Genomic DNA, 11,938 nt, shown 5'->3' with positions numbered 1-11,938 from the left:
AATGGTTTGGTTTAGATACAATACATGACCATCATCATCAAAGTAAACAAACATCATCAGCAGCATATTTGTCATGAAGTATATCGAAGATTAGGCAGATATTTTTTCAACTGCGAACGATGGAGGGTCCGACAATAGGAATAGATCAAATAGATGGTCATCAACATCTACCTCGGTATATCATACAGAATATTTGTGGTTTTTCCAGTATGACAGCAACGATTGAGGATGATTATGGTCGTTATATTCTGCATAAACTTTGATATACTTCATGACAAATATGCCATAATCGTATGTGTCATGAATATATCGATGTATACACAGATGATAACCAATATAATCATCATCGAAGATTATCCAGATCTTTCCTCATGGCGTGAAACAACTAGGACATCAACACAGGTAGAATGAACACAGAAGAACAAAGAAGAAAGAAAAATACAAGAGAGAAGAAGAAGAAAAAGAAGATAAAGGTGGAGGAGAGAAAAGAGATTGAAGAAGAAGAAGTTGCGTTGTCGCAAAAAAGAGCAAGAGAGGTTAAATAGATTAGGGTTTTAGACCTAGAGAATGGGTCGGGTAGGGTAGGGTTTTACATAGAACAGAGTATAAAACATATCTATATTAGGGTTTTAAATAGATTAGGGTTTTACACACGTGTACCTCTTCTTCTTCTTTTTCTTATGTCATTCTTTTTTCTTCTCCTTCTTATGTCCGTAATGATTTGTACTATCGTGATTTACACAATGACTGATAAAAGGCAAAAAAGAGAAAGAACAAACAACTCGACATGATGTTTATTGGTAAAGAACAAATTGAGGTAACTTGATAAATATAAATCAACTTACAACATCGATTTAACAATATTATAGTAACAAAGGCAAATCATTGTGGCGGACATAAACGTCATTGTGTAAATCACGATATTTGCTTTAACAGTCTTCCTATCGCGATTTACACAAACATTGATAAAAGACTGAAATGATTTGTACGTATAAAGACTACGTACTAATGTGATTTGCTTGATGTTTAGGGTTTAGGATATAGATTTAGGGTTTAGGGTTTTATGTTATAGGGTTTTAGGGTTTAGTGTTTAGGATTTAGGGTTTTATGTTGTAGGGTTTAGGGTTTAGGGTTTTAGTGTTTAGGGTTTTATGTTGTAGGGTTTAGGGTTTAGCTTTTAGGGTTTTAGTGTTTTATGTTGTAGCGTTTAGGGTTTTAGGGTTCAGGGTTGTAGGTTTTTGTGTTTAGGGTTATAGGGTTTTATGTTGTAGGGTTTTAGGGTTTAGGATTTAGGGTTTAGGGTTTTATGTTTTAGGGTTTTATGTTGTAGGGTTTAGGGTTTTAGGGTTTTGTGTTTAGGGTTCAAGGTTGTAGGGTTTTATGTTGTAGGGTTTTAGGGTTTAGGGTTTAGGGTTTAGGGTTTAGGATTTAGGGCTTTATGTTGTAGGGTTTATGGTTTACGGTTTAGGGTTTAGGATGTAGGTTTTGGAGTTTAGGGTTTAGGGTTTAGGATGTAGGTTTTGGAGTTTAGGGTTTAGGATGTAGATTGGGTTTGGATTTCATGATAGCTAAATGGGTCTCACAAATAACCCAATCCAATCACTCTCCCACCTAAACCCATCACACAAATCGAGACGTTGTTCAGACTAGAAAAAGTAAAAATTAAGGTAACTTCATTAATACAAATCGCCATGATGTTTATTGGTAAACTACAAATCTAGGTAACTTAATAAATACAAATCGACTTACAACCAAAATACTTTAAGTTTTATAATTTAACAATATTTGTCCTATTGCGATTTGCTGTTACGAGCTTTGTCAATGTGAACAATATATCCTAGCGTGATTTACACAATGACTGATTTATAAATGGCAGAAAAAAAAACAATAAACAAATCAAGACGATGTTAAGACTAGATAAAGTAAAATTGAGGTAACTTCATAAATACAAATCATTTTACAACTTGATACCAATTTAAGTAACAGTTGCAAATCGATTTATGCTATCACGATTTGCGTGACAAGCTTTGTCTATGTGAATGATTTATCCTATTACAATTTACATAATTACAGATTCATAAAATGCAGAAAAGAAAAACAATAAACAAATCAGCACAATGTTTAGATTTAGTAAACTACAAATGGAGACTTAGTTGCAAATCAATTTCACTGTAACAATAAGTGCTATCGCAATTTGCTTGATACGTCCTATCGTGTTGACTAATTTTGTAAAAGGCAAATGAAACAACATTTTTTCATTTAATTAATGCGCAATGCAATTAATATGTGCATGATTTTTTAAAATGGGCGGTAGGTGAAATGACATTTCCTTTATATATGAATGACACATCATACAAGTTCAGAAGGGTGTCACTTTGCTTTGCTTCATAATTAAGGAACAAACGAATTGACATTTTCTTTATAAATGATGTGTTGGTGAATCAATCATATAACCTGCTTCATCACAAAGGGGGTATCGATGTTGAGGAAGGAGACGATGATAACTACACGTCCAACAATGGCGATGAAGGAGACAGTGACAGCTACACGGCCAGTGATGGCGATGAAGGAGACGACGATAGCTACGCGACCAGCGATGGTGATTCAGGCGTATATTGTCTAAACCTCATGATGAGTTTCTTCAATATTTGCCTCTTTTATGTCATATATTTGATTTATGGTGTATACTGTAGAAAGGAATTTTAATGTCGTTTATTGAATATTTTGCTAATGTCAGTGGAACATCCACAAAAAAAGATGCCTGAAAGCTCTGCAAAGAGCTCCAAGAGAACATCAATCGGCTATAAGATGAATTTGCAGAAGAGAACACTATCAGTAATTTTGTACGTATGAAACCACTATCAGTTATATATTTACGTATGCCATGGGTATGTATGTTAACAAGTTCATATTTGTTGCAAACAGACTATATCCGATTTCGTCATGTATATTAAAAGCAACATAATAAGCAATACTAGATGCATCGTCATCCCTTATTTCATAATATATCGGTTCTCTTATTTGTTTATTTTCTTTTTTGATTTACTCTTGTTGCTTTGTGTTTTAACCTTACTATTATCATTGTTTCGTTCAACAAACTTACGTCCGTCAAATGCCATACTTCATTAAATTTCAAGATGCACCACCATGTTGGGGTAACGATGATCACTGTGGAGACTTTTGGTCAAGCGAAAAGGTAAGTGAAGGAACGTCTTGTCCAAGGTTTAGGCCCCACAGTTCTAACATGATTTGTACTATCGATTTGTAAGATATTGTATTGATTTGCAGATATTGATTCCTACACTCTGACAAACTTCTGAGCATTGGGTCTTATACATGATGGATTTACGAGCAAAACAACTCTGATGCTACAACTCATTGGACTTTCACACTAGTGTACAACGTGACATTATGCATTTGGTAAGTTTTTATCTATAAGTGTATCATATCTTGTACGGTGGCCCAGAAATTACTTGATTCTGCATTAACCACAAGAGGGATTCGCTAAAGACATTTTGGGTGTTGACATTGGCGAGTGGAGCTTGCATTGTGCACACCATGCTCCTTTACAAAATAATGTCATCGATTGTGGCATATTTGTAATAAAGTATATTAAAGCAATATACAATGGATAAGAACTTGATTTCACTGTTGTATGCTCTACACTTAAACATATTTTATTATCCTTTATTATTGATGACTCAATTTATATATTGGTGTGACATTACCTTTTTGTTGCAGGATGATATATCTAGATTTTATACAGAACTATGCCAAAAATTGATGGAGTTTCTAATTGCGAAAGAGAAAAAAACTCAACTGACAAGAATACTTAGAAGGCAATGAACAACGCAACCCCCCAGAAGTAATATGATATACAGAGATTTCTAACGGATTTTGTAGACTGTGTATATAAATTTGGTAAGGCTGTATACAAATTATGTAAATCTCTCTAGGTTGAAATAAAATTTTAATTTTACTAAACACGCGAATAAGTTAGACTCTTATTTGTAGCAAAGGCAAATCGTTGTCTCCGACATAGACGGCATTTTGCAAATAGTATTTGTCCTATCGTGATTTGTTTTTGCGAACTTTGTCTATGTGAACAAATTGTTGTAATGTTCTCCCTTCATAAATAAAAATCTTAAAAGAGATTAGCATTGTATACGGTGAACAAATCATTGTAATATTCGCCCTTCGTAAAAGCGATTAGCATTGTGTACTGTTAATAAATCGTTGTAATGTTCTTCCTTCGTAAATGAAAATCGTAAAGCGATTAGCGTTATGTACTGTGAACAAATCATTGTAATGTTCACCCTTCATAAATGAAAACCATAAAAGTGATTACTGTTGTGTATAGTGAACAAATCATTGTAATGTTCGTCCTTCGTAAATGAAAATCCTAAAAGTGATTAGCGTTGTGTACAATGAACCGTTGTAATGTTCATCCTTCGTAAATGAAAATCCTAAAAGCGATTAGCGTTGTGTCTAGTGAACAAATCGTTGCAATATTCATGATTGCTTTTACGGTCTTCCTGTCACGATTTGCACAAAATTTAATAAATGGATTAATCGATTTGATCATATGAAGGCTACATGCTATAGAAATTTGTACGATATGTTCTACAATGATTTACACAATGATTGATTCAACGATATAAATCAACGTCCCATTTAGAATTAGTAAAGTACAAATCAAGATAAATTCAATGATACAAATCGAGTTAACTTCTTAAATACAAATCAATTTCGTTCACAAACAAAGACATATCGTTGTCGCGGTAACTTCATAACTATAAATCCACATGATTTACAACCACATGCATTTACAAAAAATATTAGTATTGCAGCCCACGTTCATCACCAGTATGAAACCCACGTTCATTGTCGAGTTCATTTCCTGCTGCAAAGCGATTCTATGTGCAACTGAGGACACATTCTCTACAAGCAAATGAGCTCATTAGTAATTGCAGCCCACTGCGCTATTTTTTCACCACTCTTATGCACTACTTTATAGAGAAGTATGGAAGCAGAGCTGACAAATCTGTATAAGGTATGGATGCCAACAGGCAGAGAAGATAAATTCGCACAATTGTAGCATATTTGTCATGAAGTATATCGAAGATTAGACAAATATTTTTTCAACTGTGGAGGATATATACAAAGAAGATAACCACCATAATCATCATCGAAGATTATCCAGATCTTTCCTCACAGCGTGAAATAACTAAGATATCAACACAGGTAAAAGGAAACACAGAAGAACAAAAAAGAAAGAAAAATACAAGAGAGAATAAGGAGCAGAAAAAGAAAAAGATAAAGGTGAAGGTGAAAAAAGGGATTGAAGAAGAAGAAGTTGCGTTGCCGCAGAAAAGAGCAAGAGAGGTTAAATAGATTAGGGTTTTAGACCTAGTGAACGGGTCAGGTCGGGTAGGGTTTTACATAGATTAGGATTTTACGCACGTGTACCTCTTTTTTTTTATGTCGTTCTTTTTTCTTCTCCTACTTCTTTATTCTTCTTCTTATGTCCGAAATGATTTGTACCATCATGATTGACACAATGACTGATAAAAGGCTGAAATGATTTGCATAAACATTGATAAAAGGTTGAAACACTTTTATCCTATCGCGATTTTGCTATTACAGGATTTGTCTATGTCAACGATATGTTATATAGCGATTTACACAATAATTGATAAAAGATGAAAAAGAGGAAAAAAACTAATCGACATGATTTTTATTGGTAAACTACAAATCGATTTAGAACTTGATACCAGTTTAATAACAGTTACAAATCGATTTCACGGTAATGATTTGTACACATAAAGCGGAAAAGATTTGTCCTATCGCGATTTGATTTTACGGGCTTTGTCTATATCAACGTAATGTTATATAGCGATTTACACAATGACTGATAAAAGATGAAAAAAGGAAGGAAAAATAAATTGACATGATGTTTATTGGTAAACTACAAATTGATTTACAACTTGATACCAGTTTAAGTAACAATTACAAATCAATTTCACTGTAACAATTTATACAACCACAGACATAAAGCAGAAAAGATTTATATCGTGATTTACACAATGATTGATAAAATACAAAAAAGAGGAAGAAAAAATAAATCACAACAATGTTTATTGATAAACTACAAATTTAGGTAACTTGATAAATACAAATCGACTTACAACAAAAATTCTTTAAGTTTCATAGAATAACATTTTTTTTCCTATCGCGATTTGTTTTTACGATTTATACATGTGAAGGATACATATTATGATGATCAAACATGCAGAAAAGACAATCAAATACAATTATGTAGCTGAAAAATTCACACACGATTCCTGTGTTGCATTGCTTGCATTTGAATTGAACTGAGCCTGAAATGAAACAAAACAATATAAGACACTATATTGAGTTTAATAAGAAATGCAAACATCCTCCCAACATTCATTACATACCAAAAGACTTGTAAAACTGATGCCTTTATTCCACTAAAACTGGTCGGAAAGATTGAAGGCCACAATGTTAGAGTGTACGTCTGTAGGGTATTGCTGCATGTTAGAAATTACACAAGTTAGATATTGATAAGCTGCACATAATGCAAAATACTTGGGAAGCAATATAATAATGTATTACATACTTGTTCATGCAAAGGGCTTGGTTGCTTTTACTTAGGGGTTGGTTATTTCTTAGACCTTTTCTTGCCAACTTATTCTAGTGCACCCTTTGTTCTCTGACGACTGCGATCAGAGATATGTTTCCTTTTAATACCCTTTGCTAGGTGAATATTTCTATCATAATCTACAACATTGACTCCTGATTTGTTGAAGATGATGTTTACGGTTTGACGCAACTTCTCATGCGGGCCAGAAGAATCATGATTTTTACCTTCGTTGTTTGCTCTCATTTTCTTAGAATACTCTTCATAAGCTACAATGGACTGATGGTGAATTAACTGCATATTTTCAAGTAAGTTCCTTGACACTTTTCTCATGCATACATAGGCTTCTTCACTTTTCGATACCAAATCTGCAACATGCATAAGTGCCCTACATAGTTGTTGGTAACAAGAGGCTATGTGACACTTCTCATCAATACCAGATAGACTGACATTATCTGTATCCAACAGTTCAATCTTTCCTTGTCTCATCCATCTTCGCATTAAATATGACTCAGGTATTTCGTGTATCTTCTCTTGATTAAGTGTCTTTAATGCATGACAACATAAAATACCTTTGAATTCATACATTTTGCACGTACATTTAACTGTTCTATTGTCAACATTGTACGTAACATGTACTTATTGCTTTTTTCGATGCTCTTCGCCCTCTCATATAATATGGTATTTGTGCATATTCTCGGTTTGAATACATCCTTCTATGTTGCAGTTCATGACCTGTATAACCTCCTTCTTAATCCATTCAAATACAGTTAGTGTATACAAATTTACAGGTCGCATCAATATTTCATGCCCAAAGTTACAAGGCGTGTGTTGAAGCATTTCACATCTTGTTCAAGCTCATTCTGTCTAAGACCGTCTACAAATAATTCATATTGTTCCATGAAGTGAAACATTGTTAAACATGAATACAAGGTTTTCTTCAGTGTGACATGCATAGATTCAACTCTTTATGTGCTTATCATACCTGCACAAAAGTATTGTCTTCCATATGCCAATGCTTACTTCTCTTTGTCTGCATATAATTTTTCTAACCACACACAATCTTCAAGGTCATACATCTAAATCATTTTCTCCCAATCAAACATAAAGATGACCTCGTCTACGCTCTCAAGTACACACCTTGTAAACTTTTTATCAAACATTGTCTTTTGATTAAATATGTCCTATGTTCTTCACTGCATTTTGAAAGATATGCCACAAACATAGGTGATGATGTGCATCTGGCCATACATGAGACACTGCATCCGTAATTGTGTGATCATCATCTGTAAGTACAACTTCAAGGTGCTTCTCATGCATTGCCTGTGTAAATACTCTGAACAACCACTCAAAGCTTTCCTTGGTCTGGTCATACAAAAAAGTGTCTCCTAATATGAAACTCTGTGAGTGATGGTTCACTCTGACAAACTGTGCAAATGGCAATTGTTCAGTATTAATCTTCACTGTCGTATAAAAAACAAGTACATCATTGAAGCATTTATAATCTACTCTTGACTTTGAATCTGCCCAAAACATATTCACAACATATCCATCTTCATCCAGTTGCATTGCACTAAAGAAATCAGGGTCATTACTTGATTTCTTCTGTAAGTAATCAACCAAAGAATATATTTCTCCTTTCCTTATGTTATCTGTCTTTTTCCTTCTCAAGTGGTTTCTTAGATCCATAGGTGTGAATGAAACATTCTCGCGACCACCATCTATGTTCACACACAAATTGTATGCCTTCCTTGGTGAAATGTTGGCACTATCAGCTATTTCAGCAATTGTAGCATGCCCTTCAGTTACTTTACGATGTGACCTTAACATATGACTCATATGTGAAGCTGCTAATTCATGATTATGATCACTGATTGAAGTACGAACTGCATATTTCTCATTTGGAAGTCTTCCTAACACCATTCTCGCTGAACAACCACATCTTGAATCTAGCTTGCACCTTGTTGGATTTCCACTTAACTTCTTCCAATCTTCCTTAGAATAAACATATGTCTTTCTCACCATAACACTCTGTGCATTTTTTGACCAAGAATACCTTCTAACACTGAAGCCAAGTTTTAAGGCATAATCATTGTAAAATTTATATGCAGTTTCCTTATTATTAAACTGCATTCCTTCTATAGGAACATAGTCAAGTGTACTATCATGTACATTCCTAGTGTCTGTACCTTTATTAAGTGTATTGTCATGATCGTCTATCTCATTATCGAATTGCATTCCTTCTGCTAGAAGATTCAAGTCAAGAGTGAATCCAATGCATGCACCCTTCTTATCATGTGCATTATTAGTGCATCACTTCTTCAGGTGCATCATTAGTACAGATGTTCACTTCTCCATAACTTTCCACTGATTGAGATACATCATCTTCACTGCAACCAGATGATAAGCTTACTATTATCATAAGTAAGATATCAATTTGTGTTAGCCAACACATACGTTTACTATGATTTACTCAAGATGCATATAACAACGGATACAAATTAGTTAAGCAAGTAAAAAAAACGATTGAATGAATCATAGTATTTGCTTATACTATGCATCAAGTTGTTATTTACCATGCCAATAAAAGAAATAATTTAACGTATATGTGTTGACAATAAGGATTCATGTGAGAGCAATTTAATTATATGTATGACATTGTGAAGCGATTTCAATAAAAAACACTAAAATTAGCAACTATTTGAATACGCAAATCGCCACCAAAGGCGCGCAACGATGTATTTCCGCACACACACGTTTTTAAATCATACTACAAATATCTTACAAATTGATACTAGAAAACACATAATATCTTACAAATTGATATACAAATTGTATAATATATTATAAATCAATACGGCAATTCAGCATAATGACTTACAAATCAACACTACAAAACACATAATATCTTACAAATCGATATACATATCATATAATATATTATAAATCGATACGAAAATTCAGCATAATAACTTACAAATCGATATTAACAAACAATACAATATCTCACAAATCAGTATTATGTTACTACAACTGTGATTTGCATTACATTGCATATACTGAGTAAATGGACGATACTAGATGGGGTAGAGACCCTTTTTCGCTTATATAAACAAGCATTCTTGTCAACAGGTCCCACAACCCTACAAATATCTTTAATTTTCCAACCGTTGAAAATACATCCACCTGTAATAACAAAATAATGCCTTAATGACACTCACGACGATATACGTTCTTCAACAATAGCATGATGACATGGAAAGGTACTCACGACGCCTTAATGTCACTTCTTGGAATGTTTGTGTGTAATTGTTTTTTTCCATACTGCCTAACGACAATGAAGAAGAAGAGAAGACTGTAAAAAGAGATGGCCAACAAATGCCCCTATGACGACCACCAATGATCGAACCAGTCGATCGATTTATAGTTATCTCCATGAGGTAGGAACGAACCCGAGAATGTGTTGTAACACAAGCTAAAAACCAAGGCGGGAACCTGGACTCAGGATGACGACAAAGGGTACTCCGGTGACAACAGACGATGGCAAAGGGTACTCCGACGACAACAGACGATAGTAAAAGGTGCATCGTCAAAGGGAGCTCCTGTTACAGCAAATGGTGTGTCGTCAAAGGGTGATCCATTGACAACATAAGAGTTTACTGCTTAGGGCAAAAATAAAACATTTGGACTTTTTGAAGAGTTAAGATTAGAACTCCTTTTTATGAATGGAAGACATTTTTGTCATTTTCTCGAACCATCGTTTCATGGCGAGAATGACGGAAAAAGGATACTTAAGTCTTTGTAACTGCACCGAACTCTAATGCTAAGTGATGTCGATACACACGGGGATACGAGCCCCATGTGCTTATATATGTGGCGTTCATTCGGACCCCCAAACACATGTGCTTTCCTCTTGTGTTGTGACACTTCAACAATGCTACTAAATATAGTTTTTGCTATAAAAAAATGGTGAGTGTTATAAAGATCAAGTTTTTTTATCAAGCACGAGTGGATTAGAGTAGGTATCGCTCACTCTCATATATATATATATATATATATAGAGAGAGAGAGAGAGAGAGAGAGAGAGAGAGAGATGTTTCTATTGGGTAAGAAAGTAGAGAAGAAGAGGTTGCTCTAGTAATTTTTGGTGCGTGAGAGGGTTTTGCTCATTTTTTAGGGTTTTTTTTCATAAAACCTTTTGCAAAATCATCCCGAGAGTTAACAACCGTTTGTTTTTGGTAACTTTTAAAGGTAGACAATTTGATATTGCTGCCCTTTTAGAGTACCAATTTGCAAAATGCAAAATAAGAAAGGATCTAGTTTGCAAAAATGAGAGAAAATGACTCTTCTGCCCTCCACAGAGGACCATTTTGCAAAAAACAAACAAGGAAGGGACTGATCTGCAAAATTGACTATTGGGCCCTCACTAAGAACCATTTTGCCAAAAATAAGATACAACAGGAACTGTTTTGCAAAAAGACTTAAAAATATGACTGTTTTCTATTATGCCATCACCACTTTGTAAATAACGATAAGACAGGGGCGGTGCTTTTATTTTTCGTACAATAAAATTTTTTTTTAAATAATAAGACAGAGGCCGTCCTTTCGTTTTTTGTATAAATAAAATTTTTATAAATAATGAGTAATACAGGGGTCGCCCTTTCGTTTTTTATACCAATAAAAATTGAATAAACTATGAATAAAAGGTTTTAATGATTTTTGCCGTTTGTTTAATTTCCCCTTTAATTTTTGCATCCCCAAAATATATATTCATCTTGTTGACAAAATCCTCATCGTGATTTCGATTCCTCAAGGGCTCACATTCCATGAAATGGCAGATTTGCCCATTCCCAATTTGTACCTGCCCTGGTTTCACAACTCCAAAATTTAAATCAATTCTTAAAACTAAAGCATATCCGAATTGATTTGAATCCTGTTGAGTTGGGTGTGAGGAGCCATGATCAGGTGCCATCACATGGTACACTTCTTTGAGTGTGCCTCTGCACTTGGCTGCCCTTCATCTGCTTTTGGGCTGGGCTCCACAACAGTGAAGCTTTGATTCTCATAGGCCTTGCCCTCCCTCCTGTGCAAGCCAATGCTTAGCATAGGTCCCATGGGGGCAGGGGTCTTACTGGCACGACGACAGTAGGTATGTCAGGCTGAGCCAGCACGACCAGGTCTTTTGTGTTGAGTGCTGTTTCTTCGGGTTATAAATCTAAAAAAATATGGTTAGTGTCAGGGTAGAGACCTGCTAATGATATGGGGTTGGTTTGT

This window comes from Nuphar pumila, chromosome 5 (assembly GCF_984573655.1).
Source record: "Nuphar pumila chromosome 5, dmNupPumi1.hap1.1, whole genome shotgun sequence".
NCBI lineage: Eukaryota > Viridiplantae > Streptophyta > Magnoliopsida > Nymphaeales > Nymphaeaceae > Nuphar > Nuphar pumila.
This window is presented reverse-complemented; position numbering follows the sequence as displayed.